This window comes from Salmo trutta, unplaced genomic scaffold (genome assembly GCF_901001165.1).
Source record: "Salmo trutta unplaced genomic scaffold, fSalTru1.1, whole genome shotgun sequence".
NCBI lineage: Eukaryota > Metazoa > Chordata > Actinopteri > Salmoniformes > Salmonidae > Salmo > Salmo trutta.
Window position 1 is genome coordinate 21055 of NW_021822298.1, and position 10423 is coordinate 31477.

The following is a 10423-nucleotide window of genomic DNA, read 5'->3' on the forward strand; positions in this document are numbered from 1 at the left end:
GAGGGTCCAGTCTTGTCAGGCTATGCTGTTGGTGGACTTGTTAGTGTACACGCCAGCAATTGCAGATGCTCGGTGCATCTCAACAATTGTGCTGCGTAGCTAGTGGCTGGTTAGCTCAGTTGGTTAGAGCGTGGTGCTAATAACGCCAAGGTCGTGGGTTCGATCCCCATACTGGCCATTGATTATATTTTGAGTGTGAAAATTGTGAGTCACTTGCATGTGTATCGTCATGAGTGTCACAGAATGAGTCTAAGCAGCTAGCCGAAATAGCTCAGTTGGGAGAGCGTTAGACTGAAGATCTAAAGGTCCCTGGTTCGATCCCGGGTTTCGGCATTAGATGTTGTCCCTTCTTTGTGTTCTGCTTTGAGGAAAGTTCCCACAGCTGTGTTTGTGGGCCTGAATCGTGTGTGCTACGCTGCTCTTGTGAATGTAAGTAATGTCTTTCTTTTTCATGTGAAATTGTGACCTTAGTCTGACATGAAAGTTGCTTGTGATTGTTACATGACAGTAGGTTTTCGTAAGAGAAAGCTGCATGAAGTGTAAACTGGAGCATTCTTGGATCCTCAAAAAGAATGTGTTTTTGGAGAATGTGGGCATCGATCCCACTACCTCTCGCATGCTAAGCAAGCACTCTACCATTTGAGCTAATTCCCCAGTTGTGTGGACTTGCCACTATGAGCAACCAAGAGGGTCCAGTCTTGTCAGGCTATGCTTTTGGTGGACTTGTTAGTGTACACGCCAGCAATTGCAGATGCTCGGTGCATCTCAACAATTGTGCTGCGCAGCTAGTGGCTGGTTAGCTCAGTTGGTTAGAGCGTGGTGCTAATAACGCCAAGGTCGTGTGTTCGATCCCCATATTGGCCATCGATTATATTTTGAGTGTGAAAATTGTGAGTCACTTGCATGTGTATCGTCATGAGTGTTTGTGGGCCTGAATCGTGTGTGCTACGCTGCTCCTGTGAATTTAAGTAATGTCTTTCTTTTTCATGTGAAATTGTGACCTTAGTCTGACATGAAAGTTGCTTGTGATTGTTACATGACAGTAGGTTTTCGTAAGAGAAAGCTGCATGAAGTGTGAACTGGAGCATTCTTGGATCCTCAAAAAGAATGTGTTTTTGGAGAATGTGGGCATCGATCCCACTACCTCTCGCATGCTAAGCAAGCACTCTACCATTTGAGCTAATTCCCCAGTTGTCTGGACTTGCCACTATGAGCAACCAAGAGGGTCCAGTCTGGTCAGGCTATGCTGTTGGTGGACTTGTTAGTGTACACGCCAGCAATTGCAGATGCTCGGTGCATCTCAACAATTGTGCTGCGTAGCTAGTGGCTGGTTAGCTCAGTTGGTTAGAGCGTGGTGCTAATAACGCCAAGGTCGTGGGTTCGATCCCCATACTGGCCATCGATTATATTTTGAGTGTGAAAATTGTGAGTCACTTGCATGTGTATCGTCATGAGTGTTTGTGGGCCTGAATCGTGTGTGCTACGCTGCTCCTGTGAATTTAAGTAATGTCTTTCTTTTTCATGTGAAATTGTGACCTTAGTCTGACATGAAAGTTGCTCGTGATTGTTACATGACAGTAGGTTTTCGTAAGAGAAAGCTGCATGAAGTGTGAACTGGAGCATTCTTGGATCCTCAAAAAGAATGTGTTTTTGGAGAATGTGGGCATCGATCCCACTACCTCTCGCATGCTAAGCAAGCACTCTACCATTTGAGCTAATTCCCCAGTTGTCTGGACTTGCCACTATGAGCAACCAAGAGGGTCCAGTCTGGTCAGGCTATGCTGTTGGTGGACTTGTTAGTGTACACGCGAGCAATTGCAGATGCTCGGTGCATCTCAACAATTGTGCTGCGTAGCTAGTGGCTGGTTAGCTCAGTTGGTTAGAGCGTGGTGCTAATAACGCCAAGGTCGTGTGTTCGATCCCCATACTGGCCATTGATTATATTTTGAGTGTGAAAATTGTGAGTCACTTGCATGTGTATCGTCATGAGTGTCACAGAATGAGTCTAAGCAGCTAGCCGAAATAGCTCAGTTGGGAGAGCGTTAGACTGAAGATCTAAAGGTCCCTGGTTCAATCCCGGGTTTCGGCATTAGATGTTGTCCCTTCTTTGTGTTCTGCTTTGAGGAAAGTTCACACAGCTGTGTTTGTGGGCCTGAATCGTGTGTGCTACGCTGCTCTTGTGAATGTAAGTAATGTCTTTCTTTTTCATGTGAAATTGTGACCTTAGTCTGACATGAAAGTTGCTTGTGATTGTTACATGACAGTAGGTTTTCGTAAGAGAAAGCTGCATGAAGTGTAAACTGGAGCATTCTTGGATCCTCAAAAAGAATGTGTTTTTGGAGAATGTGGGCATCGATCCCACTACCTCTCGCATGCTAAGCAAGCACTCTACCATTTGAGCTAATTCCCCAGTTGTGTGGACTTGCCACTATGAGCAACCAAGAGGGTCCAGTCTTGTCAGGCTATGCTGTTGGTGGACTTGTTAGTGTACACGCCAGCAATTGCAGATGCTCGGTGCATCTCAACAATTGTGCTGCGTAGCTAGTGGCTGGTTAGCTCAGTTGGTTAGAGCGTGGTGCTAATAACGCCAAGGTCGTGTGTTCGATCCCCATACTGGCCATCGATTATATTTTGAGTGTGAAAATTGTGAGTCACTTGCATGTGTATCGTCATGAGTGTTTGTGGGCCTGAATCGTGTGTGCTACGCTGCTCCTGTGAATTTAAGTAATGTCTTTCTTTTTCATGTGAAATTGTGACCTTAGTCTGACATGAAAGTTGCTCGTGATTGTTACATGACAGTAGGTTTTCGTAAGAGAAAGCTGCATGAAGTGTAAACTGGAGCATTCTTGGATCCTCAAAAAGAATGTGTTTTTGGAGAATGTGGGCATCGATCCCACTACCTCTCGCATGCTAAGCAAGCACTCTACCATTTGAGCTAATTCCCCAGTTGTGTGGACTTGCCACTATGAGCAACCAAGAGGGTCCAGTCTTGTCAGGCTATGCTGTTGGTGGACTTGTTAGTGTACACGCCAGCAATTGCAGATGCTCGGTGCATCTCAACAATTGTGCTGCGCAGCTAGTGGCTGGTTAGCTCAGTTGGTTAGAGCGTGGTGCTAATAACGCCAAGGTCGTGGGTTCGATCCCCATACTGGCCATCGATTATATTTTGAGTGTGAAAATTGTGAGTCACTTGCATGTGTATCGTCATGAGTGTTTGTGGGCCTGAATCGTGTGTGCTACGCTGCTCCTGTGAATTTAAGTAATGTCTTTCTTTTTCATGTGAAATTGTGACCTTAGTCTGACATGAAAGTTGCTCGTGATTGTTACATGACAGTAGGTTTTCGTAAGAGAAAGCTGCATGAAGTGTAAACTGGAGCATTCTTGGATCCTCAAAAAGAATGTGTTTTTGGAGAATGTGGGCATCGATCCCACTACCTCTCGCATGCTAAGCAAGCACTCTACCATTTGAGCTAATTCCCCAGTTGTGTGGACTTGCCACTATGAGCAACCAAGAGGGTCCAGTCTTGTCAGGCTATGCTGTTGGTGGACTTGTTAGTGTACACGCCAGCAATTGCAGATGCTCGGTGCATCTCAACAATTGTGCTGCGTAGCTAGTGGCTGGTTAGCTCAGTTGGTTAGAGCGTGGTGCTAATAACGCCAAGGTCGTGGGTTCGATCCCCATACTGGCCATCGATTATATTTTGAGTGTGAAAATTGTGAGTCACTTGCATGTGTATCGTCATGAGTGTTTGTGGGCCTGAATCGTGTGTGCTACGCTGCTCCTGTGAATTTAAGTAATGTCTTTCTTTTTCATGTGAAATTGTGACCTTAGTCTGACATGAAAGTTGCTCGTGATTGTTACATGACAGTAGGTTTTCGTAAGAGAAAGCTGCATGAAGTGTGAACTGGAGCATTCTTGGATCCTCAAAAAGAATGTGTTTTTGGAGAATGTGGGCATCGATCCCACTACCTCTCGCATGCTAAGCAAGCACTCTACCATTTGAGCTAATTCCCCAGTTGTCTGGACTTGCCACTATGAGCAACCAAGAGGGTCCAGTCTGGTCAGGCTATGCTGTTGGTGGACTTGTTAGTGTACACGCCAGCAATTGCAGATGCTCGGTGCATCTCAACAATTGTGCTGCGTAGCTAGTGGCTGGTTAGCTCAGTTGGTTAGAGCGTGGTGCTAATAACGCCAAGGTCGTGTGTTCGATCCCCATACTGGCCATTGATTATATTTTGAGTGTGAAAATTGTGAGTCACTTGCATGTGTATCGTCATGAGTGTCACAGAATGAGTCTAAGCAGCTAGCCGAAATAGCTCAGTTGGGAGAGCGTTAGACTGAAGATCTAAAGGTCCCTGGTTCGATCCCGGGTTTCGGCATTAGATGTTGTCCCTTCTTTGTGTTCTGCTTTGAGGAAAGTTCACACAGCTGTGTTTGTGGGCCTGAATCGTGTGTGCTACGCTGCTCTTGTGAATGTAAGTAATGTCTTTCTTTTTCATGTGAAATTGTGACCTTAGTCTGACATGAAAGTTGCTTGTGATTGTTACATGACAGTAGGTTTTCGTAAGAGAAAGCTGCATGAAGTGTAAACTGGAGCATTCTTGGATCCTCAAAAAGAATGTGTTTTTGGAGAATGTGGGCATCGATCCCACTACCTCTCGCATGCTAAGCAAGCACTCTACCATTTGAGCTAATTCCCCAGTTGTGTGGACTTGCCACTATGAGCAACCAAGAGGGTCCAGTCTTGTCAGGCTATGCTGTTGGTGGACTTGTTAGTGTACACGCCAGCAATTGCAGATGCTCGGTGCATCTCAACAATTGTGCTGCGCAGCTAGTGGCTGGTTAGCTCAGTTGGTTAGAGCGTGGTGCTAATAACGCCAAGGTCGTGGGTTCGATCCCCATACTGGCCATCGATTATATTTTGAGTGTGAAAATTGTGAGTCACTTGCATGTGTATCGTCATGAGTGTTTGTGGGCCTGAATCGTGTGTGCTACGCTGCTCCTGTGAATGTAAGTAATGTCTTTCTTTTTCATGTGAAATTGTGACCTTAGTCTGACATGAAAGTTGCTCGTGATTGTTACATGACAGTAGGTTTTCGTAAGAGAAAGCTGCATGAAGTGTGAACTGGAGCATTCTTGGATCCTCAAAAAGAATGTGTTTTTGGAGAATGTGGGCATCGATCCCACTACCTCTCGCATGCTAAGCAAGCACTCTACCATTTGAGCTAATTCCCCAGTTGTCTGGACTTGCCACTATGAGCAACCAAGAGGGTCCAGTCTGGTCAGGCTATGCTGTTGGTGGACTTGTTAGTGTACACGCCAGCAATTGCAGATGCTCGGTGCATCTCAACAATTGTGCTGCGCAGCTAGTGGCTGGTTAGCTCAGTTGGTTAGAGCGTGGTGCTAATAACGCCAAGGTCGTGTGTTCGATCCCCATATTGGCCATCGATTATATTTTGAGTGTGAAAATTGTGAGTCACTTGCATGTGTATCGTCATGAGTGTTTGTGGGCCTGAATCGTGTGTGCTACGCTGCTCCTGTGAATTTAAGTAATGTCTTTCTTTTTCATGTGAAATTGTGACCTTAGTCTGACATGAAAGTTGCTCGTGATTGTTACATGACAGTAGGTTTTCGTAAGAGAAAGCTGCATGAAGTGTGAACTGGAGCATTCTTGGATCCTCAAAAAGAATGTGTTTTTGGAGAATGTGGGCATCGATCCCACTACCTCTCGCATGCTAAGCAAGCACTCTACCATTTGAGCTAATTCCCCAGTTGTGTGGACTTGCCACTATGAGCAACCAAGAGGGTCCAGTCTGGTCAGGCTATGCTGTTGGTGGACTTGTTAGTGTACACGCCAGCAATTGCAGATGCTCGGTGCATCTCAACAATTGTGCTGCGTAGCTAGTGGCTGGTTAGCTCAGTTGGTTAGAGCGTGGTGCTAATAACGCCAAGGTCGTGGGTTCGATCCCCATACTGGCCATTGATTATATTTTGAGTGTGAAAATTGTGAGTCACTTGCATGTGTATCGTCATGAGTGTCACAGAATGAGTCTAAGCAGCTAGCCGAAATAGCTCAGTTGGGAGAGCGTTAGACTGAAGATCTAAAGGTCCCTGGTTCGATCCCGGGTTTCGGCATTAGATGTTGTCCCTTCTTTGTGTTCTGCTTTGAGGAAAGTTCCCACAGCTGTGTTTGTGGGCCTGAATCGTGTGTGCTACGCTGCTCTTGTGAATGTAAGTAATGTCTTTCTTTTTCATGTGAAATTGTGACCTTAGTCTGACATGAAAGTTGCTTGTGATTGTTACATGACAGTAGGTTTTCGTAAGAGAAAGCTGCATGAAGTGTAACTGGAGCATTCTTGGATCCTCAAAAAGAATGTGTTTTTGGAGAATGTGGGCATCGATCCCACTACCTCTCGCATGCTAAGCAAGCACTCTACCATTTGAGCTAATTCCCCAGTTGTGTGGACTTGCCACTATGAGCAACCAAGAGGGTCCAGTCTTGTCAGGCTATGCTGTTGGTGGACTTGTTAGTGTACACGCCAGCAATTGCAGATGCTCGGTGCATCTCAACAATTGTGCTGCGCAGCTAGTGGCTGGTTAGCTCAGTTGGTTAGAGCGTGGTGCTAATAACGCCAAGGTCGTGGGTTCGATCCCCATACTGGCCATCGATTATATTTTGAGTGTGAAAATTGTGAGTCACTTGCATGTGTATCGTCATGAGTGTTTGTGGGCCTGAATCGTGTGTGCTACGCTGCTCCTGTGAATTTAAGTAATGTCTTTCTTTTTCATGTGAAATTGTGACCTTAGTCTGACATGAAAGTTGCTCGTGATTGTTACATGACAGTAGGTTTTCGTAAGAGAAAGCTGCATGAAGTGTGAACTGGAGCATTCTTGGATCCTCAAAAAGAACGTGTTTTTGGAGAATGTGGGCATCGATCCCACTACCTCTCGCATGCTAAGCAAGCACTCTACCATTTGAGCTAATTCCCCAGTTGTCTGGACTTGCCACTATGAGCAACCAAGAGGGTCCAGTCTGGTCAGGCTATGCTGTTGGTGGACTTGTTAGTGTACACGCCAGCAATTGCAGATGCTCGGTGCATCTCAACAATTGTGCTGCGTAGCTAGTGGCTGGTTAGCTCAGTTGGTTAGAGCGTGGTGCTAATAACGCCAAGGTCGTGGGTTCGATCCCCATACTGGCCATTGATTATATTTTGAGTGTGAAAATTGTGAGTCACTTGCATGTGTATCGTCATGAGTGTCACAGAATGAGTCTAAGCAGCTAGCCGAAATAGCTCAGTTGGGAGAGCGTTAGACTGAAGATCTAAAGGTCCCTGGTTCGATCCCGGGTTTCGGCATTAGATGTTGTCCCTTCTTTGTGTTCTGCTTTGAGGAAAGTTCACACAGCTGTGTTTGTGGGCCTGAATCGTGTGTGCTACGCTACGCTGCTCTTGTGAATGTAAGTAATGTCTTTCTTTTTCATGTGAAATTGTGACCTTAGTCTGACATGAAAGTTGCTTGTGATTGTTACATGACAGTAGGTTTTCGTAAGAGAAAGCTGCATGAAGTGTAAACTGGAGCATTCTTGGATCCTCAAAAAGAACGTGTTTTTGGAGAATGTGGGCATCGATCCCACTACCTCTCGCATGCTAAGCAAGCACTCTACCATTTGAGCTAATTCCCCAGTTGTGTGGACTTGCCACTATGAGCAACCAAGAGGGTCCAGTCTTGTCAGGCTATGCTGTTGGTGGACTTGTTAGTGTACACGCCAGCAATTGCAGATGCTCGGTGCATCTCAACAATTGTGCTGCGCAGCTAGTGGCTGGTTAGCTCAGTTGGTTAGAGCGTGGTGCTAATAACGCCAAGGTCGTGGGTTCGATCCCCATACTGGCCATCGATTATATTTTGAGTGTGAAAATTGTGAGTCACTTGCATGTGTATCGTCATGAGTGTTTGTGGGCCTGAATCGTGTGTGCTACGCTGCTCCTGTGAATTTAAGTAATGTCTTTCTTTTTCATGTGAAATTGTGACCTTAGTCTGACATGAAAGTTGCTCGTGATTGTTACATGACAGTAGGTTTTCGTAAGAGAAAGCTGCATGAAGTGTGAACTGGAGCATTCTTGGATCCTCAAAATGAATGTGTTTTTGGAGAATGTGGGCATCGATCCCACTACCTCTCGCATGCTAAGCAAGCACTCTACCATTTGAGCTAATTCCCCAGTTGTCTGGACTTGCCACTATGAGCAACCAAGAGGGTCCAGTCTGGTCAGGCTATGCTGTTGGTGGACTTGTTAGTGTACACGCCAGCAATTGCAGATGCTCGGTGCATCTCAACAATTGTGCTGCGCAGCTAGTGGCTGGTTAGCTCAGTTGGTTAGAGCGTGGTGCTAATAACGCCAAGGTCGTGGGTTCGATCCCCATACTGGCCATCGATTATATTTTGAGTGTGAAAATTGTGAGTCACTTGCATGTGTATCGTCATGAGTGTTTGTGGGCCTGAATCGTGTGTGCTACGCTGCTCCTGTGAATGTAAGTAATGTCTTTCTTTTTCATGTGAAATTGTGACCTTAGTCTGACATGAAAGTTGCTTGTGATTGTTACATGACAGTAGGTTTTCGTAAGAGAAAGCTGCATGAAGTGTGAACTGGAGCATTCTTGGATCCTCAAAAAGAATGTGTTTTTGGAGAATGTGGGCATCGATCCCACTACCTCTCGCATGCTAAGCAAGCACTCTACCATTTGAGCTAATTCCCCAGTTGTCTGGACTTGCCACTATGAGCAACCAAGAGGGTCCAGTCTTGTCAGGCTATGCTGTTGGTGGACTTGTTAGTGTACACGCCAGCAATTGCAGATGCTCGGTGCATCTCAACAATTGTGCTGCGCAGCTAGTGGCTGGTTAGCTCAGTTGGTTAGAGCGTGGTGCTAATAACGCCAAGGTCGTGGGTTCGATCCCCATACTGGCCATCGATTATATTTTGAGTGTGAAAATTGTGAGTCACTTGCATGTGTATCGTCATGAGTGTTTGTGGGCCTGAATCGTGTGTGCTACGCTGCTCCTGTGAATTTAAGTAATGTCTTTCTTTTTCATGTGAAATTGTGACCTTAGTCTGACATGAAAGTTGCTCGTGATTGTTACATGACAGTAGGTTTTCGTAAGAGAAAGCTGCATGAAGTGTGAACTGGAGCATTCTTGGATCCTCAAAAAGAATGTGTTTTTGGAGAATGTGGGCATCGATCCCACTACCTCTCGCATGCTAAGCAAGCACTCTACCATTTGAGCTAATTCCCCAGTTGTCTGGACTTGCCACTATGAGCAACCAAGAGGGTCCAGTCTGGTCAGGCTATGCTGTTGGTGGACTTGTTAGTGTACACGCCAGCAATTGCAGATGCTCGGTGCATCTCAACAATTGTGCTGCGTAGCTAGTGGCTGGTTAGCTCAGTTGGTTAGAGCGTGGTGCTAATAACGCCAAGGTCGTGTGTTCGATCCCCATACTGGCCATTGATTATATTTTGAGTGTGAAAATTGTGAGTCACTTGCATGTGTATCGTCATGAGTGTCACAGAATGAGTCTAAGCAGCTAGCCGAAATAGCTCAGTTGGGAGAGCGTTAGACTGAAGATCTAAAGGTCCCTGGTTCGATCCCGGGTTTCGGCATTAGATGTTGTCCCTTCTTTGTGTTCTGCTTTGAGGAAAGTTCCCACAGCTGTGTTTGTGGGCCTGAATCGTGTGTGCTACGCTGCTCTTGTGAATGTAAGTAATGTCTTTCTTTTTCATGTGAAATTGTGACCTTAGTCTGACATGAAAGTTGCTTGTGATTGTTACATGACAGTAGGTTTTCGTAAGAGAAAGCTGCATGAAGTGTAAACTGGAGCATTCTTGGATCCTCAAAAAGAATGTGTTTTTGGAGAATGTGGGCATCGATCCCACTACCTCTCGCATGCTAAGCAAGCACTCTACCATTTGAGCTAATTCCCCAGTTGTGTGGACTTGCCACTATGAGCAACCAAGAGGGTCCAGTCTTGTCAGGCTATGCTGTTGGTGGACTTGTTAGTGTACACGCCAGCAATTGCAGATGCTCGGTGCATCTCAACAATTGTGCTGCGCAGCTAGTGGCTGGTTAGCTCAGTTGGTTAGAGCGTGGTGCTAATAACGCCAAGGTCGTGGGTTCGATCCCCATACTGGCCATCGATTATATTTTGAGTGTGAAAATTGTGAGTCACTTGCATGTGTATCGTCATGAGTGTTTGTGGGCCTGAATCGTGTGTGCTACGCTGCTCCTGTGAATTTAAGTAATGTCTTTCTTTTTCATGTGAAATTGTGACCTTAGTCTGACATGAAAGTTGCTCGTGATTGTTACATGACAGTAGGTTTTCGTAAGAGAAAGCTGCATGAAGTGTGAACTGGAGCATTCTTGGATCCTCAAAA

At 45.7% G+C, this 10423-nt stretch overlaps 24 non-coding genes across 24 annotated transcripts; all 24 read left to right on the plus strand.

Annotated features, from left to right (window-relative positions):
• Positions 1-104: 104 nt before the first annotated feature.
• Positions 105-178, plus strand: trnai-aau (transfer RNA isoleucine (anticodon AAU)). Its single transcript has one exon. It is a non-coding gene; the product is annotated as a tRNA-Ile (tRNA).
• An 82-nt stretch (positions 179-260) lies between these two features.
• trnaf-gaa (transfer RNA phenylalanine (anticodon GAA)) lies at positions 261-333 on the plus strand. The gene has a single exon. It is a non-coding gene; the product is annotated as a tRNA-Phe (tRNA).
• Positions 334-790: 457 nt separating this feature from the next.
• Positions 791-864, plus strand: trnai-aau (transfer RNA isoleucine (anticodon AAU)). The gene has a single exon. It is a non-coding gene; the product is annotated as a tRNA-Ile (tRNA).
• A 461-nt stretch (positions 865-1325) lies between these two features.
• trnai-aau (transfer RNA isoleucine (anticodon AAU)) lies at positions 1326-1399 on the plus strand. The gene has a single exon. It is a non-coding gene; the product is annotated as a tRNA-Ile (tRNA).
• A 461-nt stretch (positions 1400-1860) lies between these two features.
• On the plus strand, positions 1861-1934 carry trnai-aau (transfer RNA isoleucine (anticodon AAU)). Its single transcript has one exon. It is a non-coding gene; the product is annotated as a tRNA-Ile (tRNA).
• Positions 1935-2016: 82 nt separating this feature from the next.
• On the plus strand, positions 2017-2089 carry trnaf-gaa (transfer RNA phenylalanine (anticodon GAA)). Its single transcript has one exon. It is a non-coding gene; the product is annotated as a tRNA-Phe (tRNA).
• Positions 2090-2546: 457 nt separating this feature from the next.
• On the plus strand, positions 2547-2620 carry trnai-aau (transfer RNA isoleucine (anticodon AAU)). The gene has a single exon. It is a non-coding gene; the product is annotated as a tRNA-Ile (tRNA).
• A 461-nt stretch (positions 2621-3081) lies between these two features.
• Positions 3082-3155, plus strand: trnai-aau (transfer RNA isoleucine (anticodon AAU)). Its single transcript has one exon. It is a non-coding gene; the product is annotated as a tRNA-Ile (tRNA).
• A 461-nt stretch (positions 3156-3616) lies between these two features.
• Positions 3617-3690, plus strand: trnai-aau (transfer RNA isoleucine (anticodon AAU)). The gene has a single exon. It is a non-coding gene; the product is annotated as a tRNA-Ile (tRNA).
• A 461-nt stretch (positions 3691-4151) lies between these two features.
• On the plus strand, positions 4152-4225 carry trnai-aau (transfer RNA isoleucine (anticodon AAU)). The gene has a single exon. It is a non-coding gene; the product is annotated as a tRNA-Ile (tRNA).
• An 82-nt stretch (positions 4226-4307) lies between these two features.
• trnaf-gaa (transfer RNA phenylalanine (anticodon GAA)) lies at positions 4308-4380 on the plus strand. The gene has a single exon. It is a non-coding gene; the product is annotated as a tRNA-Phe (tRNA).
• Positions 4381-4837: 457 nt separating this feature from the next.
• trnai-aau (transfer RNA isoleucine (anticodon AAU)) lies at positions 4838-4911 on the plus strand. Its single transcript has one exon. It is a non-coding gene; the product is annotated as a tRNA-Ile (tRNA).
• Positions 4912-5372: 461 nt separating this feature from the next.
• On the plus strand, positions 5373-5446 carry trnai-aau (transfer RNA isoleucine (anticodon AAU)). The gene has a single exon. It is a non-coding gene; the product is annotated as a tRNA-Ile (tRNA).
• Positions 5447-5907: 461 nt separating this feature from the next.
• trnai-aau (transfer RNA isoleucine (anticodon AAU)) lies at positions 5908-5981 on the plus strand. Its single transcript has one exon. It is a non-coding gene; the product is annotated as a tRNA-Ile (tRNA).
• An 82-nt stretch (positions 5982-6063) lies between these two features.
• On the plus strand, positions 6064-6136 carry trnaf-gaa (transfer RNA phenylalanine (anticodon GAA)). The gene has a single exon. It is a non-coding gene; the product is annotated as a tRNA-Phe (tRNA).
• A 456-nt stretch (positions 6137-6592) lies between these two features.
• Positions 6593-6666, plus strand: trnai-aau (transfer RNA isoleucine (anticodon AAU)). Its single transcript has one exon. It is a non-coding gene; the product is annotated as a tRNA-Ile (tRNA).
• Positions 6667-7127: 461 nt separating this feature from the next.
• trnai-aau (transfer RNA isoleucine (anticodon AAU)) lies at positions 7128-7201 on the plus strand. The gene has a single exon. It is a non-coding gene; the product is annotated as a tRNA-Ile (tRNA).
• Positions 7202-7283: 82 nt separating this feature from the next.
• trnaf-gaa (transfer RNA phenylalanine (anticodon GAA)) lies at positions 7284-7356 on the plus strand. Its single transcript has one exon. It is a non-coding gene; the product is annotated as a tRNA-Phe (tRNA).
• A 462-nt stretch (positions 7357-7818) lies between these two features.
• On the plus strand, positions 7819-7892 carry trnai-aau (transfer RNA isoleucine (anticodon AAU)). Its single transcript has one exon. It is a non-coding gene; the product is annotated as a tRNA-Ile (tRNA).
• A 461-nt stretch (positions 7893-8353) lies between these two features.
• On the plus strand, positions 8354-8427 carry trnai-aau (transfer RNA isoleucine (anticodon AAU)). The gene has a single exon. It is a non-coding gene; the product is annotated as a tRNA-Ile (tRNA).
• Positions 8428-8888: 461 nt separating this feature from the next.
• On the plus strand, positions 8889-8962 carry trnai-aau (transfer RNA isoleucine (anticodon AAU)). The gene has a single exon. It is a non-coding gene; the product is annotated as a tRNA-Ile (tRNA).
• Positions 8963-9423: 461 nt separating this feature from the next.
• trnai-aau (transfer RNA isoleucine (anticodon AAU)) lies at positions 9424-9497 on the plus strand. The gene has a single exon. It is a non-coding gene; the product is annotated as a tRNA-Ile (tRNA).
• An 82-nt stretch (positions 9498-9579) lies between these two features.
• On the plus strand, positions 9580-9652 carry trnaf-gaa (transfer RNA phenylalanine (anticodon GAA)). The gene has a single exon. It is a non-coding gene; the product is annotated as a tRNA-Phe (tRNA).
• Positions 9653-10109: 457 nt separating this feature from the next.
• Positions 10110-10183, plus strand: trnai-aau (transfer RNA isoleucine (anticodon AAU)). The gene has a single exon. It is a non-coding gene; the product is annotated as a tRNA-Ile (tRNA).
• The last annotated feature ends 240 nt before the right edge of the window (positions 10184-10423 follow it).